Raw genomic sequence first — 16,107 nt, forward strand, 5'->3', positions numbered from 1 at the left:
GTGTGAATGTATATCCAGATGGCATAAAATGTTGGCTCCAAATCTGACTTCACCTCATATGAGGGGTTTGGGGGAGCAGCAACTCCAGGGGACCATGCAGAAAAGTACTCAGCAGATGTAAATAAGAGGACCAGAGGTCCACATGTGTGGGTATTTTTATCGTCTGTCAGTCTAATACATTTGTGCAGTGTTGAGTCTTCATGGGGAACAGCAATCTTATTTAGGTCAGGAACTCATCACACAAATCTGAGAAACAACCACACTTTCAATTGGCTGTATAATTGAGTTTCACATTGCAGCTGTAAACAGAACATTTCCCTCCTATACTTTTCTTGTGTGTGTGTCCCACATCTCGTGATGTGAGACAAGGTGTCTGATACTAACTGCTGGAAATTTAGATCCCACTGCTGGAGCTTATCTACATGCCAAGAATAGCAAATTTGCCAAAGCCAAACTCTGACTGGACAAAAGAAGAGAGCCAAAAGAGGAAAAGACTGACAGAGAATTAGTCAAATAGTACATTTACATGTGCAGTGGCCCAGTAGAACAAGAATCAGTCTCAATCTTATGTCATGCAAAGTTGGATTGTCATGAGGATTCACTGTGATAGAGCCACTTTAAAAAAAAAATAAAAAAAAATCAGGATTTGTATTTCCCGAAATGGGTCTCAGTCTTAGATATGTGCAAAGTTAAAAAGGGAAACAAAACAAAACCGATGTGACAGCATGTGTTGTTTAAAGCCTCTCCTTATTCTCCACTTATAAGGGGGAAATGTAAATGTCTTAAACACTTAAAACTGAGTAAGTCACCACGTTCTTCCTTTGCAGGTGAACACATCTATAGACGTGTATTAAATACCAATAAGGAAGACAGGATAAAGATCTGAATGAACAACAACAACAACAAAAAAAAACTGTTAGTGGGGACAGCCCATGTTAAGCTTCTCTAATGTCCAATTTCCCCACTTTACAGATGTAGTTGATAACAATCAAAAAGAGAGAGAGCGCTGCACTTGAGGCCTCCTTCCCAAACTCTTTCTTAATTATATTATCAGTGTGATTTATAGAAATGTTGCAATATGTATCTGTTACCTGAATTTTGACACAGATATTCTGATTCTTTCTTAGCAGGGATTCCTCAGGCATTGAAAATTCCTCGAAACTGATGAGATGTTGAGATAGTAAAAACAGCCTTAAAGGGTTTCCAAAATGAAACATGACTGCAGCATGTGTAAAATAAAACTGTCGAATGTATCATGTCTCAAATCCCTGGCTCATGGTGTCTTCTTGAAGAAATTAATCAACAAGCACCCGGAAAAGTGTTTCCTTCCTCCTTTGTTTTTACTTTGTACATTGCAGGTTTAAAGTTTAGGTTTAGGCATTTTCAGACACTTGTTGACTTGGTTAACTAACCCCAGTTAAAACAAAGCTACGGTCAATTACTTTTCCTGCTACTATTTCACAGTAAAACTTTGCCATTATTTGCCATAAAACTTAAACAAAGAGGTGTGGGTACCTCAAGCTGAATTTAAAGCACAGTTTGCAAACAACCTTCTTAAGCAACACATGAGATCACCCTCAGCAGCCTGTCTACCCGACAGGCTGCGTGGTGTCCACATGTTCAATAGCGGACGTCAAGTTGGATTTGGTCAGATTAATTAAGGGAGGATTTGAACAGATGAAATATTATTTCTTCACTCAAACTTTCCCTAAAGTGATACTCTTCTTCCTAATCTCTCAGCTGTGACGTACACTACTTTTGTATACGTTCCCTTGACAAAAGGCTCAGCTGTCTGAAGCTCAAGAAATCCAACTAAGTACATGGGCATCATTGCTGTCTCTGAACATATGTTTTGACCTGTTCTAAACACTGAGGGGGAAAAAAAATGTCTGCACATTAAAACCTTTTTAAAAAAGTGACTCGATAAGCAACATCACATGTGTGTATGTGTGATCTTTGTCTTCACACACATGGATCCCATCAGGTTTTCCTCTGTTGTCCTCTGAAGCTGGGATGAGTTAAAGTTTTGACACTCAACTTTTTAGATGGAAATTGTGATCCATTGCCTGCTTGCTGCTTTGATATGTTAAAATAAGTATGTGCTGACACATGCAAGCAGGCTCAGACAGACTTTTCACTGAACATCATACGCATTACTCCCACTGTATGTCAGGAGATCAAGTTGGGTCTTCTGATATCGGCCTTAATGCAACAATATGCAGTTGTTGCTCAGTGTAGGTGTAAAGTTATTGAAGAGGAGGTTGATCCCAAGGTTTTCTTCTTAAGTCCCCATCTGCACATCTGTATTTATGAAGTAAATTTCATCATCTCCCCAGTTTGCTAGAGTGTGGATAGACTCTGTAAGGACAAGTGCTTGCAAACCAAAAATTCATGTCCGCAGCCCCAGTGCACCAAATGCACATGTGCCAGAAAAGTAAACCAGCTGCTTGTTTCCTATATCAAAGGTATGAAACATTCTTGACAATGTTTATGTAAAGCATATACACTCTTGTATTTCATCACTTTTTGACATTGCTCAGTGAAACACAACAAAGAAAGGAGCACCTTTTCTTATTGCTGTCACTCTGCAGAGTTGCCATAGCATGTGTATAACATGTCCGTGTGTCTATTCCCAATTGTTCTATGAATAGGAGTGCGTGCACGTCCACTTTTATGTTGGTCTCTTGGCAGGGATGTGCCGACGGTATGTTTGAGCCTTTATTGTTTAAGAACAACAAACTTGGAATTCACTTAATGCATGTATCACAACTTTCTGCAAGAATCTTGCAGTCTTACAGAGGGGCGTTTTGTATTTAAGAGTTTTCTACAAAGTTCTGCCACCATTAACCACTTACAGTTACAGTTTGCAACATAATGCTAGACTCAAAATCAGTCCACTCTGCTCCAGCCAGCCGTCTCTCTCTTCCTGCTCTGCTCTGCTCTTCTGCCATCTGCTACACTCGTTACAGCTCTTCAGGTATTAGTCACTATCAAATAACAGTAGAGGAGAATGCTGCAAAAGTTGCACAAACTGTACTGTACTTCATTCATTGTTAGGCAGCCATTGCATCAAATGAAATAGTGTAAAGTCCATAAAGAAATCCATCTAGTTAAAAAAGACTCTTGTTAGTGAAAGGCATAGCAACTGAGACAAGATAGGATCTGACAGGAAATTTGCCTACTGAGTTTAACACAGCTGTTTTGTTGTATATGAATGAAGAGGAAGACACTGATAGAGGCATAAGCTGTCCACTGCATGGTCTGTCCTTAGGAGTGTGTGTGTGTTTGTATGTGTGAGACGTGGTGGTAGTTTGCACAACTTTGTATTGTCAGCTGTCAGCTGTAAATTATGTGGAAATGTAGGTGTGTGTCATGGACAAGTGTTTTTATGATGAACAATGGATATGCACGGACATTATGTACTGCTTTCTAACAGGAGGGACAGAGTAGGAGTCACAAGAATGTGTTGGTGTGATATAGCACGAATTTGTGCTTGCACATATAGAGTGCATATCTATTCACATCTGTGCCTATAAGTTTTATTTTTTTCTGGACCTGCTCATCTATCACACAGTCTGATAATCATAATCTAAAGCTTCATCATTCCCCTGCTCTTCCTCAGGGCGCACATTTATACACGCAACTTCTCCAGATCCTGTGATGGAGTACATCTGTCCCCGTGCTCTGTAATTCACACAGGGCACATAGGTCAGCCACTCCTCCCCAGGTGTTCTCCTTGTTCTTTCCTTTGAGTGATGGGGCAGAGTTGATATCGGCACCTTTTAGAAACAATAGTTGAAATGTCCCAGCCCTCTGTTTATTGAAGACAGCTCCGGGACCCAAAAGGAGATCATAGTAATCAGCACATTACTGTGATGAACTGTGGCTGAAGTAAAGCTGCTGGCCATAATAGTGCACTGAGAGCTGCATAGATTGATGATGGTATGAAACATTTTTAAATTCTGATTTATTAGTCCAACTAAAAGCCCACAGAATAAGTTGGGGCCTGAGTCCCACTGGGTGAACATACCAGCAGTCAGCTTTTGATCTTATGATTTGGATATTTTGTCTCACTGCGCTCTGATTCACACAGGTCACGCAGATCAGCCACCTCACTTTAGTTTCTTTTCTCTGTGTGTTTGAGTTTTCGCTTCTCTAATTTCCTTTTGGTTGTACTTGTTTCTTTATAACAATGTCCACAAAATTTGCGTGACTAATGGAAGCAGTGCCGATAAGAACGACCCTGCACACAAACATTAAATATAGGATGCCGTGAGGATGCTTTAATTGACATATTGTTTTGCTTTAAATTTTGAGGCCTTTATTTGTATTTTTTTTGTGTGTCTAAACCACAACTTTGTCTTCTTGTGTTTTTTTTTTAGGCTGATTTCTGAACCAAAGTAATCACCAGGCCTGTATTTAACTTTAGGGAAAAAAGAGAGGGAAATGATTGAGTGATGAGGGGAGAAACAAGAGGTCGGAGGAAAGAAAGATAACCATCTGCATCCACTTTAGGACAATTACATCCCTCCTGCCACCCAAAATCTGAGACCCTCAATTTTCATGGTGCCTCCTTTGAGGTGCTGTTTCGTCAGTAAGGAGACGAGTATTGGCCTAAGAGCAAGCGTCATTGTTAAGTTTCAGGAAGGGCCATTGCTCAATCTAGACATCACCTGACAACTGTAGGGCCCCTACTTGCATAATCATTGTGCTCGGTATCCCTTTCATTTGGCGTTAGGTAAATATAAAAAGATGCATCAACTGTCAGGTTTTAGTTACAATATGTGCAGAGAGAAAGACAGACGGAGACAAATTACTTTATTACTACGTCGTGGCCTTGCTCGCTAATAATTTTCTGAGAATGTCTGAGAAGTTAAAGGTTAGACTGGGTGAGGGACAATGTTTAACCTGTTTTAAAGGCAGACCGCGTATAGCATATATATAGGATTTTTATAGCATGTCTGCATTCACAACAAAAAAATTCTGATCACCTGCTTTTTTTTTTTTTTTGTAATTCTTGCATCCAATAAAAAGGTGTAAATAAGGCACACAGACTTCAGAGGAATTGATGACTCACAGCCAGCCAGTCAGTGAAAATAAAACAAGCAGACAGCCCGGAAAAAATGTTAAGTGAACAAAGAGATTGTAGCTATTCCAGGAGTTCAAGGTATTAACTGCACTTCTCTGTGGTATGAAGCTCCTTTTTGTTCTTTTGCTCTGCTTCTGTCCGTCCCCCCTCTCTTTTCTCTAGTTTTATGGTCTTCCACGCACGCATTTAGGTCTGCAACGATAAATGGCTTTTTGGGATTTGCACAGACGTGTCTTGGCAAAGGATGAGCTATAATGTGTATTATCAAACTCAGAAATTGGTATTCTGTTTTCTTTCTGTCTCTTAACCCTGTCCCTCTCTTTTTTCTCTTTCTGTTTTTCCTCCCCTGCCTTCCACAGATAAGTAGCAAATGTGCTGCTGCAGATGCACTGCTTTGTGTCACATCATTGAGACCCCCCTGGCTTCAATTGTGTTCACATTTCTTGTGCAGACACTACCTCCTCACGAAACATAAATCCATGATGGCCTTGTCAATGTGTTTTCCAAAGTCATTATTCCAGAGTAATTAAATCCGATTGATACCAAATCAAATCCACCCCCAAGATACTAAATCTGATGCATGTGAAATCAAATCTCTAGGGGGCCTGTTTCTTCACTTACAGTACATGTCTGCTGGATTTATACTTAGTCATATTACAAGGCAATTACAGTAACTAGGAATATGAAGCAGGCCTCTGGGAGTCTCTGCAAGTTGTAGTGTGATTGAATCATCTTATTCATAGCCAAGACCAATACATTGATCACTACCGATGAGATGAAAATGAAGACCATATTTATAATCTAGTCTGATGTATATTTTTATAGAGACTAACGATGAGTTTGACCAGAACCTAGCTGAAGAAAAAGGAGGATGTATATGAGGAAAAAGTTTTATATCACATTGTGGTAGATACTGTTGCAGGAGAGGTGCTGTTTGTAGATTTGATTAGGTGATCATAGGGGGAAAAAAAAAACAGATGTTCAACACTGAATTAGCTCTACCAGAAAGCGGGACAGCAAGTTCCAAAATGAGAAAAATATTCAGAGTAACAGAGTCCCAAGATAGACCAGATGTCTCTAAAAGGCTCTTGTAGGTTCCAAGCCAAACACGATCAAGAAGATGACTATGTATTAGATCAGCATCTCTCTCTTTGTTGTGCACACACTCTTTCTGTCTTGCTCATAAGCACAATTGGAAAACAACCAGTAATATATGTGTGCAACAGATATTAAAAGTCACAGATCCTTTGTTTTTTTTTTTGTTTTTTTTGTTAGGTTTTTTTCGGGTGGGTTAAGAAAACAAAGCACGACATGCTGATACCATCTTCCTTTGAACTTGTAAATGAATAAATTGAACAAACCTGAGTATATTGCTTCATTTTGTTTTTCAAAAGATGATGCTGTTTACATGTCTGTTTGGGGAAAGAGTACACTATCTCAGTCCCTGTCCTCTCTTTTAGAGAACTCTCATTGAAAAAGTCACCCCATAACACACACACACACACACACACACACACACACACACACACACACGTGCGCACCACATGCAGAGTTTTATATTCAATGTCATATATTGGAAGTAGTGTTTTTATAAGCCGGACCCCTTGAACCAGGTCCACTCAGCTTCCTGAAGGAGAAAAAAAGAAAAAGGGGGGGGGGGGTAGAAATCACACACCCTGCAATAGCAGTAACCATGTCCAGCTGCTGACAATTGTTTTTCAAAGTTAGTCTGTGGGTTTTGTAAAGTAGCAGATTATACAAGACCTACAATAGGACTGACGTTAAGTTTAAGAGCACAGTTCACATGTAGCGGACTTTGGTCGAAAAAGCCACCACCAACCCAAAATTTTCCACTGCAGTGATGATACTCTACCAACATGTTCAAACTTGTTTTTTTAATCTCTTTAAAAAGGAACTTTTTCATATTTACCAGGTGTACTTAATTGAATGTATTTTCATCTCATAATGGAGAATGAGATGGATATTTTAAGGCTACAACTGTGGCGACGGAAGGTAGAGCGGTTGTCCACCAATCTCAATACCTCCTCCAGTCACATGTCAAAGTGTCCTTGAGCAAGACAACTTAGTTGCTCCCGGTGAGTATTGGCCAGCTACATAGCAGCTCCCTTTGTGTATGAGTGTGTGTGTGTAATTGTGAATGTGAATGGGTGAATAAGAAGCAGTATAAAGCGCCAATAGGTAGAAAAGCCCTATATAAGTGCAGACCATTTACCATTTACAACTTATCCTTAGCATAAGACTCAAAAGAAACCCACCCTGCTCTGCTGTACTCTGCTACACTTACTGAATTCTGCCTGGTGCTTCAGGGAGTCATCATTATTAAATAACCATAGATGAGATGGTCAAAAGTGTTTTTAATTGATCAAAAGTATTTAAAATTGATGACTGGTTAGAAAGGCGAGCCTCAGCCAAAAACATTTAGAAATAAATATCTCTGCACAGCTCGCAGTTTTGTTCATTGAGTGTGGTTCAACTTTAGCAGGACCTCTCCACAGAGATGAGGTCGACAGACATCAACAAGTTTGCTTGTTAATTCCCTCCGTGGATTCTATGGGTCTGCCTTCTTTAAGATTCCATTAGGCCAAATCAAAACGACAGGACTGGTCTTGAACATTGTAGAACGTACAGCAGTGTCTTTTTTTGGGTAAAGCCTGCTGACTGTCAAGGGCAAATAATTCTTCATTTGTTCCCTAAACCTCGTTCCTATAGATTTCAAAAGAACCGGCTGCAACAGGACCGGAGAACAGGGATTAATTGTTGTGTGTGTGTGTGTGTGTGTGTGTGTGTGTGTGTGTGTGTGTGTGTGTGTGTGTGTGTGTGTGTGTGTGTGTGTGTGTGTGTGTGTGTGTGTGTGTGTGCACATTCTCCTCAAAGACATCTGTTGCAGGTTTTAGGCACATGTTGTGGGATTAACGAATTAGCTATAACAAATAACCTCATGCACACACACTGGCCAACATGCAATCAAGTTACCACACAACACCCAAATAACACTGTACAGATCCACACATGTTCTTCCAGTGTGTGAATCTTGCAAGGGTCATCTAAAAATGTCTTTTCTTTGTTCAGGTTTGTCATAATGATAGTTATTATAGAAAAGTTATCTTTAGTAGTGGCAGTTGCATTCATGTTAGGATATAAATAAGGTTTGGCATTTGGCATCAGCGACTATAGAATAGTTTCTGAAAAAGAAAAAAAAAAGTAAAGACAATAAAGAACACTGAGCTCCCCACTGTTGCCCCTGGGTTCAGGTTCTAGCTAATCAACGGTGCACACAGCCGTGACTGTTCTGTTTCAGGGGACTGCAGATGGAGCAGTGGAGCAAGGGAGGGGCTAGACAGGATGAGAGTCTGCCTGGGATGGGGGCAAAAGGGTGGAGGGAGTGTGTAAGTCCATGTGGTTGCATGATTGAGTTGTGTGACTGTGTGTTTTTGTGTGCCACAATGACTATCTTTTTGCTAATACAAAGTCTCTAGGGCCGTGTGTGTGTGCATCTGTTAATTCTACGTGTTGATAAAAAAATTATGTCAGTGGTACAAAGACATTTAATAGTGGAGAGTTAACTGAGTTGTGTTTTTGAGCTGTGTTATAATCACTGTCAGATGTCTAGGTGGAGGAGAGGGAAAGCGAAAGAGAATGAGACCCTGTGTGTGTGTGTGTGTGTGTGTGAGAGAGAGAGAGAGACACAGAAAGAAAGAAGGAAGACAAAAACTTGGAAAAGAGAATTGATAAAGCTGCTGTACATTATGTTTATGACAACTAATGCTAATACAGGATCTGCTTGTAATTTGTACTGTTAGTTTATTGCCAAACAAAATCTATGCACTAATCTAAAACCTTAGGCCCTAACAACGTACATTTCTGTCAGTACAATTTTGCTAGTCCTTTGACTTGCTACACCACTTTGTCATATTGATTTTTAGCATTCCCATGGTGTAAAAATAGATTTTACTATTAGTTGATTTGCAATGTCACTATACTGCAGGTGATATTTGTCAAGTTGTCTTGACATTTGTTCTGTGGCATATTTCTGATTGTTTGTTTAGTTTTTTTATTGCATGTATCCTTTTTTTGCATCCTTGACATTGAAATGAATTTGAATGTCATTCACAACTTCACCACTGATTGGCATCCCCAAACTTGGGTGGCATGTTTAGTTTTGCTGCATATAAAGGTGTGTTGCAGCAACTGAGTGTGCAGGCTCTACTTATATTCGTCGAGGCCGTGTCCTAATCATTGTCAGATGGTGGACAGAGTCCTTGCGTCTGGAGCCATTTATGAGGCCTGCGACTGCCGGGGGGGGGGGGATCCACCCTCCAACGAGGCTGTCCTTTTGTTGTCTGAGAAAGTGTGAGATGGAAAACAGAGGGCAAATGATGGAGAAATAATGGTCAGCTAAAAAATTTTACATGACAAACTAATGTTTTGTTGAGTAATGTAAAAATGTTAGTGTTGGATTATTATTTCAGTTTGAAATGGCTCATGTTATAATTGGCGAGGTGGAGAAAAAGCACATTTGCCCAGCAAATATGACTTCAGTTAACATAACATGGTATATTTTTAGTACGAACCTGACTTGTGTACAATATTATAAAGTAGTATAAAGTAGTTAATATGATGAATTGTCTTGTGGTATAAACAGAGAATTGCACTGGTGATTTTCTTGATCGCTTACACCAGTAGGGTCATGGAGTGAATATATTTTCCTTTTGCCAGGGATGTTTTTTGTAAGTGTTTTTGGTGCCAGGAGTTACGTATGCGTACATGTTGTTTGACATCTTGTCATTTTAAAAAAACAAGATGTCAAAAAATCTCTCAGTAATGAGATGTACCTTCATCAAATTATAAAACAATACAATTGACAAAGCTTCATATTCTGTTTTAAGATTTAATAAGCTTAAACTGGCAGATATAAATGTTAGGGTCTCTGCTGGGTGAACCTAAATATGACAAGGTAGGTGAAGGATGTCAAATAAAATATACATGCAATATTTGGTGTGCAGCTGGCAAAACAATAAATGTTTTAAAAAACCCACTGACTGAAATTGCCTGCGGCAAAATACCCACACAGTGGACAAATTTTGAAACATTTCCCCAATTTTTACTTCCAAGAATTATGCGTATTCAGGAAGGTTTCTGTGTTGTAGTTTGTTATTTACACTACACTCTTTTGTGCTTCTTTTGTTATCTGAAGTTCTTTTATTTTTTTATTTTTGATAAGACTCAATTTAAAACTATTAAAAAAGTCCTTGACCTCTGAACATTTTCCTTATACTCTCTGAAAAACAACTAATGCAGTATTATCTTTGACCATGTGTTCTGTTGATCTTCTCCACATCTTGGTTGGAAGGAATGCTACAGTGTAATTCAAATACCTATATCTGAATCCAAACCTTTTCCTGACCCTTAACAAATGCATGTAATTAAAAAATGAAAACTTGTTTGGGCTTTGTCATTGCCAGGCCTTCTGCTGCAGGAAATTAAGGATAATCTGAAGGCTGTGTTGCCACAAGGCGTTCTCAAGGTGAAGTGGCTCTCCTACAAGATTTGTTTTTATCCTGTAGGAATTAGTGTTTTATGCATCTGTCCTTATTGTGCCCCCCATGATACCTCTGCTTTTTCAGTTTTCTCGTGTTGTTACTGTGTACTTACTTTTTTCAGCCTTTTAGCCACCCATCCATCAACAGTTACTTAACACTTATAAGTCACTTATCTGTATCATCCTTTATTAACCACTGTAAATACAACACATAAACTGCAGCACTGTAGTGAAGTACTAAAGCACTAAAGAGGTTGCTATGTAAATGTTAAATAATACATTTTGTGTAATATAAACACGTCTAATTGTACCAAATGAAACAAATTCCAATGGACAAACCAGACACTGGCTACAGAGGAGGAATTAAATCAGTCATTCTCCTGTTGAAGTAGTAGCATTAAAACAAGCATCCATGATTTTAAAAGTGGGTGTGTCCATGCTGTTTAAACAGCTTGATAAAACTGGCTTGAAACTAACTCTTTTAACTCATGAGTTTGTTGCGGTTTAACTTCCCACTGGTGACAGAAAAAATGACTTGACCTCTGACTTTACAAATCTGGCTGCTGAACTCTGAGACATCTGAAACATAGACACAATTAAATTTTGTGGGCGGCAGGAAGTGTTTGCAATCTGCAACCTCACTGCTCAGTGTCACCAAATCTTACTGGACCTTTAAGCAAAGTAATACTTACTCAGTTTATTGGCCATAACCACATTAATTTACTTGGAAACATAACTGGTGTCCAGTGGCTAACTGATCTCTACAGTACATAATGCAGCAAAACATCCCTGAAGAGGGCGTATCATACATTTAATTTCCCTTCATGTCTCTTCACTTCTGCTTTTCTGCACATTGTCTGGGATCTCTTCAGACCACAGTTAAGGTGGACTGATGTACTGTAAGAAATTGCTCGGTAGCAGCAGAATGCAGATGCTGTTTAACAGTTGGAAATAGTTTTACTTTTTCACTTATTTGAGGCACAAGAGCATAATTACCCAGATTTAAACAGGAGGAGCATGTGACTTCATGGTGGGTCTGCTGTGGGGTTTTTGTGTATATGTGTGTGTGTTTGTGTGTCTGTAATAAAAGAAGACAGAAAGAAGAAAGATGTCAGAATAATTTACTGGCAGAATATTTAATGGTGTGCTTAGGTTTCAGCTGTTGTGATCTTCCAGTCGTGTGAGTCCATCCAAAAACCTGAGCTTTTGCACGGAAAGGTCGAAGTCATAGTTCATTTAACTACATTAGAAAACCATTTAAAATCCCAACCCCTGTCCATTCCTGTAGTTTTTGAAAAGCTATTAATTAAATGGAAGAAAACCAAGCACTGTCCTGTGTTGCGACAGACACAAATAAAAGCGTGAGAAAAGGTTAGACAGTGAACAGTCGCATAAGATTTGGCAACCTGGCATTTACATAGATTTGTTACTTGTTTCCAGGTAAAGAATGTTCACACTGATTGGTCTATAGCACCTTAATGAGTCATATTCTTCAAACTCATGTTCTGTATCTCAGGCACCTCCTAAAATTCAAGCTGTAATGTCTGTCTCTCTTTCTCTCTCTCTCGCACTCGCACTCGCACACAGTAACATAGCTCTAACCTGTTCATGACTCCATACTGTACTTCACACCTCAGGGGGTGTTTTCTTGGGAAACACATCACGTCAGTCACCAGCTTCAGCACGTCAATCAGACATGTGCAAACACAGTTACCTTTACTGGCAGGTGCAGCCGGCAGGGGTGGTCTGCAAATGCTTTAAGTTTGACTGATAGGATACATTTTTGAGGAGTCCTTCTGCAGGCTGTCATCAGGTAGCAGGGTAAATTAGGATTTTAACTTACAACGTTGTGTACAAAACTAACAGCAACATAGAGACAGGACATGGCAACTGTAGGATTGGGCCTGTGTCCGTATGTAAATGAGGACACTACATGGTAAGGCAAAGTACAAATTTAAAGCAATTACACAGAAATCTACACTATATCAAAACTGTATGTGTAAAAGGGAACAGTTCAGCTGAGGTTAGGCTACATGCAAACTATGGGTGCCTGTATTTTATTGGAGTTGGCAGAAGTTTTCCTAAGAGAATTAAAGCTCGGGGTTTTGTGCTGCTGGCAGTAGTATTGCCATTGTCTCATAAATAGACTCTGGGAATGTTTTTCATTACAGAATAAAAAAAATAATAAATTAAAGAGACAAAAATAATTTGACACTGCGTTCCACTTTTCATTACTCTTTGAATTTTATAGATAAAGTGTTTGTGTGTGCACACGTTGTGTGTGTTTGTGTGCAAATGTAGAGTACAATTTTAATTGGACATGCAAATTTGTCTCCTTTATAATATAACTGATGTCCAGTCCTGTTATTGTCCCTTGCTGCACTTCCTCTCCTTCCCTAGAGTCTGTGCATCTTTTTCTCTGCCCTTGGCAGGATCTTCTTTAACACACCATAACATTTAGCTTTATTTTCTTTTTTACATTTTTTACATTTTTCTTATGTCTTCTTTATATATATTCGTATCCAGCTCGGAAATGGTATTCGACTTGAGCAGCCTTGGTTTGTGATGACTTCTGGCCCGTAAAGGAGTTGGATAGTTTTCATTTTAATCTAATCCAGGTTGCTGTAAATACAATTACAGAGCTGCTGCTGGGTGTGGAATATATCCTTCCCCTGACTGTGTGTTAAAGTGAGACAGAGAGACAAAAAAGAAATGGAAGGAGAAGATAAATAAATGTCACATTGTATATTATACTGCATGCTCTCAGAGTCTGGTTTTATTGAGGTATGGTTTGGTGCTGTTTTAGATTTAAGATTTATTTATAACAGGTAGTGAAAAATGGACATTGATCATCAGACACGCTGCAAAAAAGACTTTATATAATTGGTTTAATATAATTGTGTGTGTGTGTGTGTGTGTGTGTGTGTGTGTGTGTGTAAGGCAGCTAACAGAAGTGCCTTAGAGCAGTAATGTGTGAGTGTAGGGAAAAAGGACAGGCTTGCTGAGTGATCGCTACATTAGCCATAAGTATGAATCAATCTTCTGTTCAGACATTTAACTATTTATGGACTCACATGAATTTGCTGTTTTGTTTTGGGTTTTTTTTTTTTTTTTTTTTTTTTTTTTATTGGTTTTCTAGAATTTACTAAAACTTCTATAGCAGCACTGTGTTAGTGGCTAGCACTACAGATGGTGGTGGGTGGGTGGTATATCGGCTTGTAGTATGGTCTGAGATCAGAATTGAGTTCATGACAAATGTTGTATAAGGAAGGTATTAATAATAATACAAATCAGTGACTTAGAAAGGGAGTCCATGTATAATAATTAAAAGACTGCATAGAAGTGCAGCCTAAATGTTCGTGTCCATAAAAGGTGCAGTGGAATTGAGACCTAGCAAACACAAATAAATTCTTAACTTGGAAAAAATAACTTTTCACCTGCTGTGGTAGAAAGATTGAGACATAAATTAAAAAAAAAAAAACAAGGTTGATATTATTATTTTCATTATTTTTACCTGTTAACTAACACACACACACACACACACACACACACACACACACACACACACACATATACATACATATATTTCCTAACCTATGGATATCCACAGATGTTTTTAGGCTTTTTTTACAGGGAGATTGCGGTTTTCTTTAATTCTAGGCTTTATTCTATACATACTGAAAAATCATTGTCAACCATTGTCATCAGAATATATCGCTTTTAAATCTGTGTTCTCTGACATCTGTGTACATTAAGTGGATTAGTATGTAAACAAATCATACATAAGGACACAGCACATTAGAAAATCTCTCTTTTCTGTCTATCTAATAATCTAATCTAATCTGGTCTCTAATCTACATGTATTTCCACTGCTTATTTCCTCGTGTCACCCTACCTGTCGGTGTTTTCATTGCCTATTGTGAAGCAGAAAGAGAAATGACAGTTTGTAGCAACTCAGAGGGATTTAGGCAGTAATCCACCTCACTGATCCTTTTTGGAAACAACCAACTGTCTGGCACACCGCCTGGCTCTCGCCATGACACGCCGGCTTTTGATACCTGGAGGCTGGACTGTAAACTGACACCCATAGTGGCATTTTCAGCTTCCCACATACCTCAGATGTTACATGACGATTGAAGCTCAGGTGGTAAAATGACTGGTTGTCTGTGAGCTGGTCAGCTGAAGCCTGCACCTCAGAGGTAATACACACTGTAGCAATCAGGTTTTTAATATATGGATAATTGAAAAAAAAAAAAATCTTGTCTCTCTACTCACATTCCTTTAATCGTTTGTTGTAATGATTCAGTGCACGAATACTCGTAGTAGATTTGCTCCTTCACTGTTCAGGTCATGTCAAATTAAAAATTATTTTGTTTTGAGAACATCTGGCATAAACGCAGACTGCAGTAGGGTTTCTTTGGTCTAGCTTATTCAATAATTACCCACATTTTTATTTTTTTTATCATTACAACGATCCTCAGTTTTGCAGTAAGTTGATAATCAGTGTTCAGCCTCTTTAAAAACAAATGTTCTGACTGTGTAAGACATTGTAATAAAAGTAACTAATCTATAAATCTGAGACACTTCTTCAACGATGATGCTCATTTCTTACCTCAGCTATTTTTATATCTGTGTGACATTTTAAGGACTGATCGGAACATACATTTATTTAGAAATGGATAAACTGGTGCCCAGTCATGAACACTAAAGTTTGGTCTAGGGGGCAAAATATTACTGTGTGTGAGCTAAATGTATGATTCTGGACTTCTTTGACCCACTGGAATTTCTTTGTCAGGAACAGAATGGTGCCTTTCAATTTGAGTACAAGTTATATGTGAATTTCTTTTTCCACTGCTTGTGGTTTGGGAGATGTGTTAGAGTTTGTACAGCTTTGATTTATGTGCATTCTGACTTTTTTAACACCTATCATGAATTGACCTCTTTGTCCAGTGGTAGGTCTGACTATGGGGGATAACACATGCTGGAAAAGCCTCAGACAGACACACAAAAACAGACGCACACACACATGCATTAGACTTAAGTGGTTTTTAGTGTGGCAATAAAAGGAAACTGTGTCCAATGAATCTAGTGTTAGTCACAGTGTTGGGGAGAGTATGTTTTTTTTTTTATTATTTTTTTAGTTTTTTATAGACGAGGGTTGGACCCACCCAAAGAATTTTTATTTGAGTTTAATTTTCCAGCTCCACATGTGGGAATTTGTACAGCCTGAACCTCTAATCACTAGAGCTGATAAAATGTGCACACCTTAATATAGAACTTGCAAATCTGTATTACAGTGCAATGTTATAAAGCCACTGCATGTTTATATGACTTAATACTAATTTTTTTTTTTTTTAATTTATGTTATACTGTAAGTAAAAAAACAAATAAAGAGGTGAAAGCTGAGTGTGATTAAAAATATAGATTTATATGACTTTGAGGAAACATGTTACATTTG

General features: G+C 38.6%; 1 protein-coding gene across 1 annotated transcript in view; it reads left to right on the forward strand.

Annotated features, from left to right (window-relative positions):
* bmpr1ba (bone morphogenetic protein receptor, type IBa) overlaps positions 1-16,107 on the forward strand; it is a 60,576-nt gene that overhangs the window by 1,013 nt on the left and 43,456 nt on the right. The window lies entirely within an intron of this gene.

This window comes from Channa argus, chromosome 11, assembly GCF_033026475.1.
Source record: "Channa argus isolate prfri chromosome 11, Channa argus male v1.0, whole genome shotgun sequence".
Classification (NCBI taxonomy): Eukaryota; Metazoa; Chordata; class Actinopteri; order Anabantiformes; family Channidae; genus Channa; species Channa argus.